The 12,297-nt window shown below is 35.7% G+C and overlaps 1 pseudogene; it reads right to left on the bottom strand.

Moving 5' to 3' along the window:
• Positions 1-1,037: 1,037 nt before the first annotated feature.
• LOC149158995 (U2 spliceosomal RNA) lies at positions 1,038-1,144 on the bottom strand (annotated as a pseudogene).
• Positions 1,145-12,297: the final 11,153 nt, after the last annotated feature.

Raw genomic sequence — 12,297 nt, 5'->3', positions numbered from 1 at the left:
CAGGGTGTTCAACAACCCTTCCACTAACTCTAATAATTGTTTTAGGAGTTGATTCATTTTTGTTTGCTTATCCTCGTGGAGGGATGTCCCTAAATCCATCATGAAATGTCATTGTCACTCCATGTTTTGAGTTCCAAAAGTTGAGGAACACCCTTTCTCATGACTATAAACACTCAACAACCACGTAAAATGAGTTCAAAAGTTAACAATTTTGAGCCACCTATATCCTCTTTTGCTTCTATTTTTCCACCTTGGAGCATTAATTGGCAAGGCTTCTGAATCTATCCTTGAATCACGAATATTCCTTGGCATGTCTATCAATTGATACCAAGGGAGAATCAAAATAACTTCATTCTATGTTGAATTAAATGTGTTAGCAAGGTCGAAGCTCCTCTCACTTTCCTATGCCACTTCCTTCCTTGAGAAATTAAATATTGTGGCCACCTATGCACACATGTTGCCTCGTCCCTTTGCCATAAGTTATGGTGATATAGACATGGGTACTCCTTCATAGATTTTCATGGATGGATAATTAATGAAGGCTATCAATCCATTATTGCTAATGTCATATTAGGAGTTGGAATCCACTTGCTTGAATGATGAGCTACTTCCCTTTTAGCAATAAAAGCCTTTATGGATTGTATTTTGAGCATATAATTTTCTCATTAGAATCATGATAAAGATATGTTTATTTTCAAACCCTGATCCAATTCTAAATTCGCCTATTCCAGTGTGGATCCTTTATTTGCTAATGAATCAACTTTTGCATTCAATTCTCTATACACATGGAAAAAATTTCTCTGTTCAAATTGTAATGTTTGTAAAAAAATCATTTGTAATATAGGAGGAAGAGTAGAGTTTTGCAATCCCCATGCTTTCCACACTTGTTGAATGATGATCATTAAGTCTGTGAACACTAAGTCTTCAAATATTTTCCTTACTATTGTTAATTCCAGTCCCTGCCACAGCGCTAGATATTCAACTTTGTTTTGAATTCTACACACAGAACTCAGGCATATTATGTGCCTATTTGTTCATAAGGGTGAAGGATAGACCCTCCTGCCACCCCTTACCACATATTAGATATTAAATAGATAAGAACAAATACTACACTTGATCTAAGCTGAAAGGATGAGAAAGGTATATTCCCCTCCCTTGGATTATTAATTTTGGGTGGTTTATTTTTTTAATTCTAATTCTAATCCCTTTTCTAGAGGTTCTGCTACTTTCCTCACCTATATCTCTCTACTTGGTTTGCCAAAGGTTGGGTTTTATCCAACTTATTTCTTCCTATTTCCTTTCCACCTCTATCACTTTTGCTTCTAGTGCACCTCTTATTTTTCCCCTATCTCCCCTCTCAACCTCATCTTGATCTATGACCTCTCCCTTCCTCTCTATGTCTTCCCCCTTCGTTCTTCCCCTCTCCATTCTTCTCAATCATGGTTAGGCAACGTCTCTCCCTAATTAGCGAGGAGGTGTCTTCCTACGCCCTTTATAGCCACCAACACATCTCTCCACTCTCCCAGCTAGACTTGCACCCAAGTAGTGGCTTGCATTGCCATAACTAAATACATGGATATCATCCCTGACATGGTTCAAAGAGAAATTTTTGATGTTGAAGACTAAGATTGACTAGAAGATTCATTCCTGCCATGCAGGTTGATTGGGACACTAGGGATTGGATACTCAATATAGGAAACTCTACCAAAGCTCGTTATTACTCCTACATGCAAATTGTCAACCTATATTGACATTTTACTCATGGGCAGGATGTCTACAGATCGAATAGGCACTCAATAATAATTTATGATTTGCATAGATGAACTAATGGACAAAGTGAATAGGTTAAACAAGAAAGTTTTTTTTCTTTCCAAGAAATTGGAAAACTTTGACTTTTCTTCCTTAGATGATGACGACGAGCCTCAACTGTCGAAATTGCTAGATTCTCCATCAAGGTAATTATCAAGCAATCTAGATGTTTTAAACAAAGTTTCTTATTTGGCACTGCCATTGTCATGATTGTTATCTTGTGGTTTAGTCTATTTTCTAGTTATTTTTACAATTTAAAAGATAATCTAATAGGCTATGCAGTATGAAACTATAATTTTTAAACTTTTGCTACTAGTTTGGTTTCCTAAGTGGCAGACTAATAGCTTACAATACTTATCCATGTAAATATTTTTGATAGCAATATAAAAGGTTTGATCTTATAAAATAATTTATGTAGAAGGTAAAATTTTGAAATTATATCATTTTTTTGTTTGCTAGTTTATGTGAGTCCTAAGATGACTACATGACTAACTTGCGGTTTGAGTAGTCGTGGCCCAAGGGCATATAATCTGTCAAAATCACATGGGGATCGCAACCTCCTGGGCCACAACAACCCTTAACATGGCTGGATTTTTGCCAATAGAGTTTCGAACTAGTAACCTTTACACCACAAGGTGCCTTAACAGGACGCCCTATCACCATCTATTCTACGCCCTATGGGTGAAATTATATCGTTGATAAAAAAATTAATTATATAAAAGATATGTTTAATAATATTTTTAATTTGATTTGATATATTATTAAAGTATATAAAATCATTACACTTATATTCTAAAATTTATTGGACCCAAACAATGCATGTAACAATTTGAATGATTTATAATTGATAGTAAAATGATCAATATTGGTGGATGTACATTGTAAAATTTTGATTATAAATGAAACAACTACCCCTAGTTTATGTCTTAAAAATGAAAATTTTATGGAGTTTTAATGGAGGACTCGACTACAAATTTGAATGTATTCTACTTTAAGCCTTTCCTTTTACTTGTTTTTACTTCTATGCTCTAACATTCTTTTTCGATTAAAAAATCACAACTTCTAATCAAGTAAGAAAAGAAATTACACTCCTAGAATGTCATAGAACATTTGAAAGGTTCAAATACCAAGGTCTAGAAACCTAGAACCCTACATTCAACAACAAAGAAAAAGACCCCTGTCATCCAAATATTTTTTATATATCACCATGCATATTTGGATACATATGATTAAAGAGTCAAATTTTCAAAAAACCATTGAATACATGATAAAATAAAGCTATTTTGAAGCAAAAAAGAGATTTGTCTACATGATCATCCATTAAACAACTCCCTAACATCACAAGGTTGTAGCAAAAATAAAGATAAACATCACCAAAGAGAAAGAAAAGAAGCTCTAGATCGTGGATAAAGTAGAGATGGTAGCTCCATCTCTAATCTCTTCCAAAACCATAATATCCTCAAACCACTTTTTCATGTCCTTATACACTTTATCTACTTCTTGGTTTAATTTTTTGTACACATTAGTGAAAAAATACTATCAAAATAGGCAACCACCTCCAACAACAAATATCCAACGAGATTGAGTTAAACATTTCTAAGTTGAGTTGAACCATTCATTCAATTAATGACAAGAGAAAAGTCACCATACATCCTAAAGTGCTTAACATTCGTATCTAGTGCACACTTTATAAATACACCCAGAGCCTAAATCTCCACAAAGTTGTTGAACCATGACATGAAGCCTGCTTTGAACATACAAAAATGAGAATATGAGTGAAACACAATCCCTCTCATGTTATTGAACTTACCATATCCATACATAGCCACATTGAAGAAGCCCCATTGATGTGACTAATCAATTTTCAATTCTCCCACATGTAAAGAACCCTTTGATTGATAGTTACACTTACATTGGGATTGTGGCTTTCACTTGGGATATTACTTGGAATGTGGGGATATATTTGTATTCAAAATTTGAAGATTTCATATCTATTCAAATTCTCCCATAAATAAGACGTGTCAAGGCCCTAACATATTTCACGCTCTTTCTTATTAAACCATTGTCTTAATCAACCTTCTACTAAATCAACATTTGATACATTTGAAATACAGATAACTTGTTTTGTTTCTTTTGAAACTGGTGGTTAGAAGGGCATTTAATTATTGGGTGTGAAATATTTTCTTCCTTTGACTTGCACAACAAGTAGATTGTAGGACCCTATATACATCCCAAATTATAACCTTGTTCCTTAATGTTAACCATATCTATATTCATGTCTTTATGAAGCCACAATTTTAGATCTATGTCCACCACCAAATAGGTTCTCTAGGATTATATATAAGATAACTTTGCATCATAGTCAAGCACAATATTCACTTCCTGTCATATAGATATATTAATTTTCATTTCCTTGCCCAATATGGCCCATCTTTATTTTTTTTGTGAATGTATTCCACATATTTTCCTAATCTCCTTCAAGACCCAACTCTTGAGCATATTTCCATCATTAAGACCAAAAATCCATGGATTAAGGGTCCCCCACTTGATTGACAGTAAAATTAACATCTTTCCTGTAAAGAGACAATCATTTCATCAAGAAAACAAATATTATTTCTCTATAGCCGAGGATGGAGTCATTCCAATTAAGATTGTATCTTTGCTACCCATTTTTCACACCAATTTTTGACCAATTAATGTAAATTGCTATGCAAGTGCCTCCCATTGGTTTGAGAATTTTTTCAGACTTTTATCTGAACCTTTGATCCAATCTATGAAAATCCCTACCTTTTTATACCTTCGTTTATAATATTTCTCAATAAACTGTCGCTGGTTAGCATCCTCCATAAACTTCCACCCACCAAGGAACTGCCAAAAATATTGATATTCTTTAACCCCCAACCAACATCCTCCTTTAGCTTTGTTATACACCGCCACTCAACCAACAAATTCCCTCATTCTCCTCTCTACTTGACCATAGAAATATAAAGTACATCTTCATAATTTTTCCATGACACCTTTTGGTATATAGGCCAAGGATTGCCAAAACATAAGAATTGCTTCAAGAATATACTTAAAGTTATCTCCCCACCAATATATGGCTACCTAGTACATGAATTATTTATACCGAGTTTAATTGCATGCTATTGCTTTACTCGCTACTTAGATTAGTTTATTTTGTTGCTGAGGTATTAAACAATACTAAAGAACTCAAGGGAAATAATGGTTCCTTTCTCTTATGTATTTCTTTTGGGTTGATGCATTTTTTACTTGTACCGTATGTCATAGAGATACCCTTATATTCACTCATCATGTTACAAATATTGTTATATGTGTATCTAGATTCCTATATCCTATATTGTCTAGAGTGCACTCTTTTTATTTCCATGTCAATATTGATCATGTGCTCTTTTCCCTCTCATTCAAAATCATGTCATCTTATTCATACTTCTCTTCTTACAATATCCCACATTGTTGTCTATCTGATGGCCTTAATCTCTTCCTATGAACTAAAATTATCCTCTATCGAAACACTTTATCATCCTCTAACTCTTTTTTGTCATCATTGATCTTTAGTAATAATGATGTTCTCAATTTTTATCATTTTGTCTTTAAGGGGTTCCTTAGACTATTGTACTTTTTTTTCCTTTCCATGTTTTCTTATGGGGTTTCACTTCTAAATTTTCCATTATGCCTTTCCATTAGGGTTGACAATATCTACATCTCCCAAATTTCTTTATTCATACTTTTTAAATGAATTCACACCTTTCCATTTCTCATGCTTGTTATTTTGACACCAGGTGGAATTTTAAGGCATGTATATATTTGATCCATATAATTTTCATGCATATCATCCCTTGTAAATCACTAAAGTTAAGACTCTCCCACCATACTACTCAAAATCCATTTATTAATCAACCTTGCTTACAAATCATACATGGTTTATTAATCACCCGTCCTTAAAAATTATCACAATAGGTGAGTCTCCACTACCTTACTACTCATCAGTCCAATTATTAATCACCTTCAACTTACTACTTCCGTATAAATTATAAAAGGTAAGTCTCGTATTACATATGCACCCGCCTTTTATTATAAATCAACCAAGTCATAACAAAGCAACATGACTTAGAGCCTCCCACCTAAACTAATAAATCTAATTATTGATCACCATTCCTTATAAATCACAAAATGTAAGTCTTGTATTACATATGGGATGGGTGAGACTGGTAGCAATAAGTTCATTATCCAAGGCCTCTATGGCCCACATTAATGTCAACCAAATCACAAAATATATCCACCTTATAAATCACAATAGCAACATCCACCAATTAAATAAGAAATATATGACTTCTATACATGTGGGATATATGTGAATGGAAAAATACCTTAATACTCATCAATCTAAGTATTCATCATCTTTCCTCATGAATAATGTAAGTCTCATATTGCATGTCAAATAAGTGTGACTAGGAACAAGAAGTTTGTTGCGCAAAGCCTCTATGGGTTGTGTTAATGTCGACCAAATCACAAAAGTAATGTCCATCTTATAATCACAAAAAGTATAAAAAAAAGAAGTAATGTACACCTTATTAATTAAACAATTTAAGTCTCCTATACACATGGGACAATGTGAATGGCAACAAGAAGTGGGATAAAGTAGCAACCACCTTATAAATCACAAAAGTATGATTTTAATTTCATCAAAATTAATGAGAAGTTTAGTAAACAAATTTAAGAGCCATTTTTAAAAATATCATTTGATCCAAAAAATCAATTTAAATATTAGAGAAGGCAATCATTCAATCGAGTTTGTAAAGATGTTTACTAAAGATGTTGTGTCTTCTTGTACAAAAAAGAATTCACGATGAAAAAGAGTTGAATATTATATAATGATATTATATGATTATAAATTTTACAATGATAATCCAAAAAATTATTTCATATAACTAGAGTAAAACGTTATATGACATCTCAAATTTAAATAAGTGTTACATCTCAAATTTAATTTTAAATAAGAAAAATCATTAATGATGTTAATCATTAACATACATGATACATTTCATAAATCAAACAACACCAACATCAACTTGATATAAAAATATACACACGATATGTAGAACAATTGGTGATAGGGTGTTTTGTCAAGGAACTCCTTATATCAAGGTTTTTAATTGCAATCCTTAGGTGATTTGATGGCTTAGATGCTCCTTAGTTGTGGCTTTTTACCCAAATATTAGTCCCACAAGTCACAAACAAACTTTAAAAAAATGACATGAAAAGGAAAAATATGTATGAACGATAAGATTTATCCAATATACATCTCGAGTTAAATACAAATGTCAAATATAATTAAAACAATCAAACATATGCATGCCAACCATTATTAGCTAGGTTTGTCACCAAATCTAAAGTGTCACAAACATAAAACCCTACCTAGAAATTTTCACTGTAGCACCCTATGTCATGTGGAACTACTTTGCCTTTGCCACGAGGGCTTGACCAACCTATGCCTACTACAACCAAACTACACCTCTTCATTTAAGGTGTTTTTATTAACCAAGCCTTGAGCTTGGACTTGTTAGATCTACAACCAAGTTCAATATAATAAAGTTATCTAAAAATAGTCATATGTTGAATTGTGGCCTTAAAGCATCTCAACTATACTTTAACACTTGCTCAATATTCATCAATATAATGTAAGGAACAGTAACACCAACACGCAAAAAGAGACCACAAAATAGAAGCATGGGCAACATCCAAGGAAATATCTTAACTTTATTAACATGAAGAATATTACAAATATACAACAAGGAGTTCAACCTTCCACTTGCGGCATTTTTACATATAGACAAATATCCAAGGCATAGTTTCCTATAGCCACAATACTCATCGTTCTAACCCTTGAAGGATCAATGGACCTTCTTCCTACAATTCTGTTTTTTCACCTGTAACAATTTTTGTCTAGTTTTTCCACATCCTAGACACTTGTCAAGTTGTTTATGTACTTTGTGTTTCTTATCGAAGACTCAACTAGCATATGAGTTGTTCACTATGCCAAAATCGAAACTCAAGACCTCATAACTCCTTGTCCCCTCGATCCATGAATGACTAATGATGAATTCACTTTGCACATGCTTTATGTTCTCTTCATATAGTTGTAAGGTGCCTTGTAATTTACTATTACAAGGATCATTACACCATGCTCCATCCCCAAGTGAACCCAAATTTGTAATCTACTCCATCCATCCACCAAGTCTCATAATGCTTATTCCCTTAGGTACACATCCAACTGCATTATGCACTCGATTTTAATACCTCCTAGAGTCTTGTGCATATGATGGTTGTAACTACCTCCCTTAAATAACATCCAATGCACTCCATACCATTATGTATGCTTCATGTCATGCTAAACATCCATCCATCCAAATTACAATGTGTGTCCACTTGTAATAGGCACTCCTCCCCATGAACTAAGGCATTGTTCCTGTAAGTGAAGGCACTTCTATCCAACACACTTGTGAGCCAAGGAAAATTGCATCCATCATCAAATCCATTGTGAAAATTACATTCAAAAGCCCCCAGATTATAACTCTCATCTTGCTACCATACTTAGCCAAGTTTCTCCACCAAGCTCTTTGACGCTTAGGTGTGCCTTACCATAATGTAATATTGTCAAAGGCGAGCTCATGTAGACTTGTATCCTATCATCACAACTGATTGATGCTTGTGAATGACTATCTTAATGGACAACCAAGCATATCACTACCAACTATAAGGTAAGGGTTTTACATCTTCTTCCACTTGAAACTATTGTTTTCACATAACAACATCTCCAATAACTTTGATGTCCTACAAAGTCTACCTCTCAAACTGTCACATTCACTATCGACTCCTTCAATCACTTCATAATGTTCTTGTTGGAATCTCCATGCAACTACCCATTTCTCAAACTTCCTATTGATCTTAAGTGCTTTTTCTCAAATTTTGTTACACATCGCTTCCTAGATGCAAACATCGATGCTACTGAAACTCAATGTTTACTCAGAAAGTTGCTTTGCTATCCAATATCATTTCCATAAATGCAACTCAACCTTCACTAAGAAGATAACTTAACTATCCAATTCTATTGTTACTTCCACCATTATTGTCTCAATCCAACCTTCACCAAGAAGGTCACATGGCTATCCAATGTTGTTGCTACTACCATTGTTGCTATTGCATCTCACCCTTCATTAAGAAGGCCACTTAATTGTAATGTGTTACACTTATCAAACTCACTATGGCTTCAATGCTTTCACCAATATGTCATTGTTCTATATATTTTCCTCTCCCATGCCTTGAAATAATTGGGTAGTTGATTCAACCATCAAGTCTGAACCATAAGAATGCATCTCTTTTCATGCCCAAAATAGTCAATTTCGTCCATGCTTTAGTTTGTGTTGTATAACTTTGTAGAAATGTCTCCACTCCTTCCTCAAAGCTATCAAGTCACTTGGAAGCAATTAGGGTTAATGATGGAAACACTAACATATCTTTTCACATGTGCCAATTGGCTCTCTCCCACAACAAGAAGTAGTAGATTGAGGAGATGAGGAAAATCTTCCTTCATGTAGGGAAGAAATTAAATTTTGTTACCATTTTGTAAAATTCAAAATAAACAAAATCCACTAGGAAGGGGAAGGAATTGAGAAATTTAACAATATGGTAGCACCAACAACAAGGTGGTTGTACATGAATGGTGAGCATTGGTACTTATATGTTTTGAAGCATTGAAGGAAAGTGTTGATGGTGCTGGACCCACCAACATTCACAGGATCTCCCCGATATGATGTCCCAACTAGACCTCAAACCGTTTGGAGTAGGAGTCCTTGCAGTGGGTGGTAGTGCAATGCCTTGACCGCGGTAGTGCACAGAGGTAAGTATGATAACTTTGGGTGAGAGCAAGTGTGTGACCCTGCGAAGAGACAAGTGCAATGCATGAAGGTTGTAACACACGTATGGGAAAATGAAGTGCACCCCTTAGAAGCCTGTAATAGTATGCAACTTGAAAGGAACACACAAGCGGAATGCCATCACAAGCTAAAATGCAGAATAGTCCACAAATTAAAGTGATGAGGTAGTCCAAAAACAAGTATTCAAAAAGATTTGTACAATTGCATACAAAGTAGTTCATAAGAAAATGTGTAAGTTAAACAACATACATTGCTAAAGCAACCAGAATAGTCCAACTACATTAACAACATATGCATGCAAGCGTGTTGGCTCCAATATTATTATTATAAGTGAAAGTTCCATCCATACATACACCATTGACGACCACTAGCCCCAATAGTGGAACATTACAGTCAAGAAGACATGCTCCTCCAAATAAGTATACTCGCTCTATGCTATGGAGAAGCCAAGGCTATTCATAATACTCCCAAGCCTTTTCTAAGCCTAAGCCTAGCCAAAATCTTGGCTCCCAAAAGTCTATTCTATGAGGTTCTATTTATAACAAAGGGTGGGGTGACCCTTGACATTCCCCTTTGTGACTCTTTGACTACCCTCATGACTCTTCAAATTCTTTATAAGTAACTCATTATGTAACATGATGACATTTCACATTCCACTATTGGCACTTGGAATTTCACTTACAACATGTTTACAAATAATATTACATTTTCCACATGTACCCATGTGAGACAAAATAGGCTAGAGACAACCTAACAAGACAAAAAATTATGACTCCAAAGTTTGGGGAAAGACCAACTCGAGAACCTCCACTTGGTGCTTCTTAGTCACATATTGATGTGAAGCTTGGTACTTCATGATGGTGTCTTTCTGAAAGCAAAATATTACCTCCATGGAATCCGGGTATATGGTCTTGGAACCTGTATCCAACTTGTTCTGAAGCATGTGCAACATGGTGTTTATGTTGACAGTGCCACCAATGTACTTCTGCATGTTGTGTGCATTCATCTACAAGTCTTCCCTAGTGGCCTCTCATCTTAGTTGCTCCATGTACTCATCGATCTCTAACCGGACTTGGTTCTTGGGTCTAGCATTGGTGAGGGAACTGATTGATGGGATCATGTGCTTTCTCACCATCACATCCAAACTACTGTACAACCACACATATGAGGCATGTATGTTGCTGATGAATTGGGCGAGCTACATGTAGTTCTGGATCAACATCCAAACCTTTGCTTTATCTAGCTCTTCTTGTGGCTTCATCTTCTTAACTAATTCAAGCGGGGCCCCTTTGTACCACATGGTACACTCTTGTACATGGGCGATGGGAGCATGTATGTTCTTGATAATTTGAACAAACTCTTTGCTCCAATGTTGTAGGCCATGCACACAGACAACTTCTTTATGTACGGCGACAAATACGTCATAGAGCTTTCACATGGTACCCTCAACTGTTGATACTTCAGTGAGTATCTATTTCCTCATCTCCCCTAATGCGGAAACTGCATTCTACGTTGATGCTCAGAGTTGTTCTACCTCTTGCCTGGAAGCCTACAAGTTCTTTTCTAGTTGTTCATTCTCGGTCGTTAGGTACTTAACATTTGACCTTGTTGCTCCTGCATAGGCCAAGCTAGCTTCAACAAGGGCGGTTGGACGCTGCCTAGTGTTTGACACTCTCACCCTTTCCTTGATGAATGCAGGTGATGCATGATCTTCCAGAAAGTTCTTCCTCTGTGCCTGTACAATCCTCTTCTGCAACTCTTCAAATAGATTGTACACATCCATGACCAAATCATCATCAAGGAGAACAACTTCTCCTTGCTCGCTCGGGACTGGTTTTGAGACTGGAGGTGGCAGAGACTGAGAGATGACCTCTGGTGCTCTCGGCATAAGGTTAGTGTCTTCATTATGTGGTTCCTGTTCGAATTCCATGTTTTTCACTTCGACCAGTCGCTCAATCTGCTGAGCAAGCTCCCGCTCCTGCATTTGTTCACCCTCTTCTTCAGCTGTTGGCTATTCCAACTCATCAACCTGTATGGGCATTGTTTTTTCTGTCATCACTCCTTGCCTTTTTTCTTCTTCCTGTTTCTGCTTCTCTTCTCTTTCTCTCCTCGTCAACTCTTGTTATTCCTTCAACTTCTTCTCTGTCTCCTACAACTTCATTTCTGCTTCTTGAAGCTTATGCTTTTCTCCCTTCCTTCGCTCTTCTCTCTTTATCCATTGCTCCCTCTTTGCTTCGCTGCCAAAGATGCCTTCTCCGTGATAGGATTTTCCCTCATCTTGCAACTTTTCTCTGCCTCTGGGTTCTCGACAATCTTCGTCTTTCCCTTATCTTGCATTGGATTTCTTCTTATTATTGTTGTTGTTGTTGCTTCAGGAGCTGCTGTTGTCTGTAGAGAAGCCTTCCAAGTTGTTTCTATATTGATTGGCTCATGGAGTTTGGAGTCATTGTAATAGTACCTCCAAGGGTCCTCCTTTGGCCATAGACATGCCCCATGGATCCATGGTAAAAAGACCCTCACATAGTGGTCCTTA

Source organism: Pinus tabuliformis, chromosome 5_2 (assembly GCF_031772625.1).
Source record: "Pinus tabuliformis cultivar Carrire ecotype Pingquan chromosome 5_2, CPIR1, whole genome shotgun sequence".
NCBI lineage: Eukaryota > Viridiplantae > Streptophyta > Pinopsida > Pinales > Pinaceae > Pinus > Pinus tabuliformis.
The sequence above is the reverse complement of the archived record's forward strand: the minus strand, read 5'-3'. Positions and strand labels throughout refer to the sequence as shown.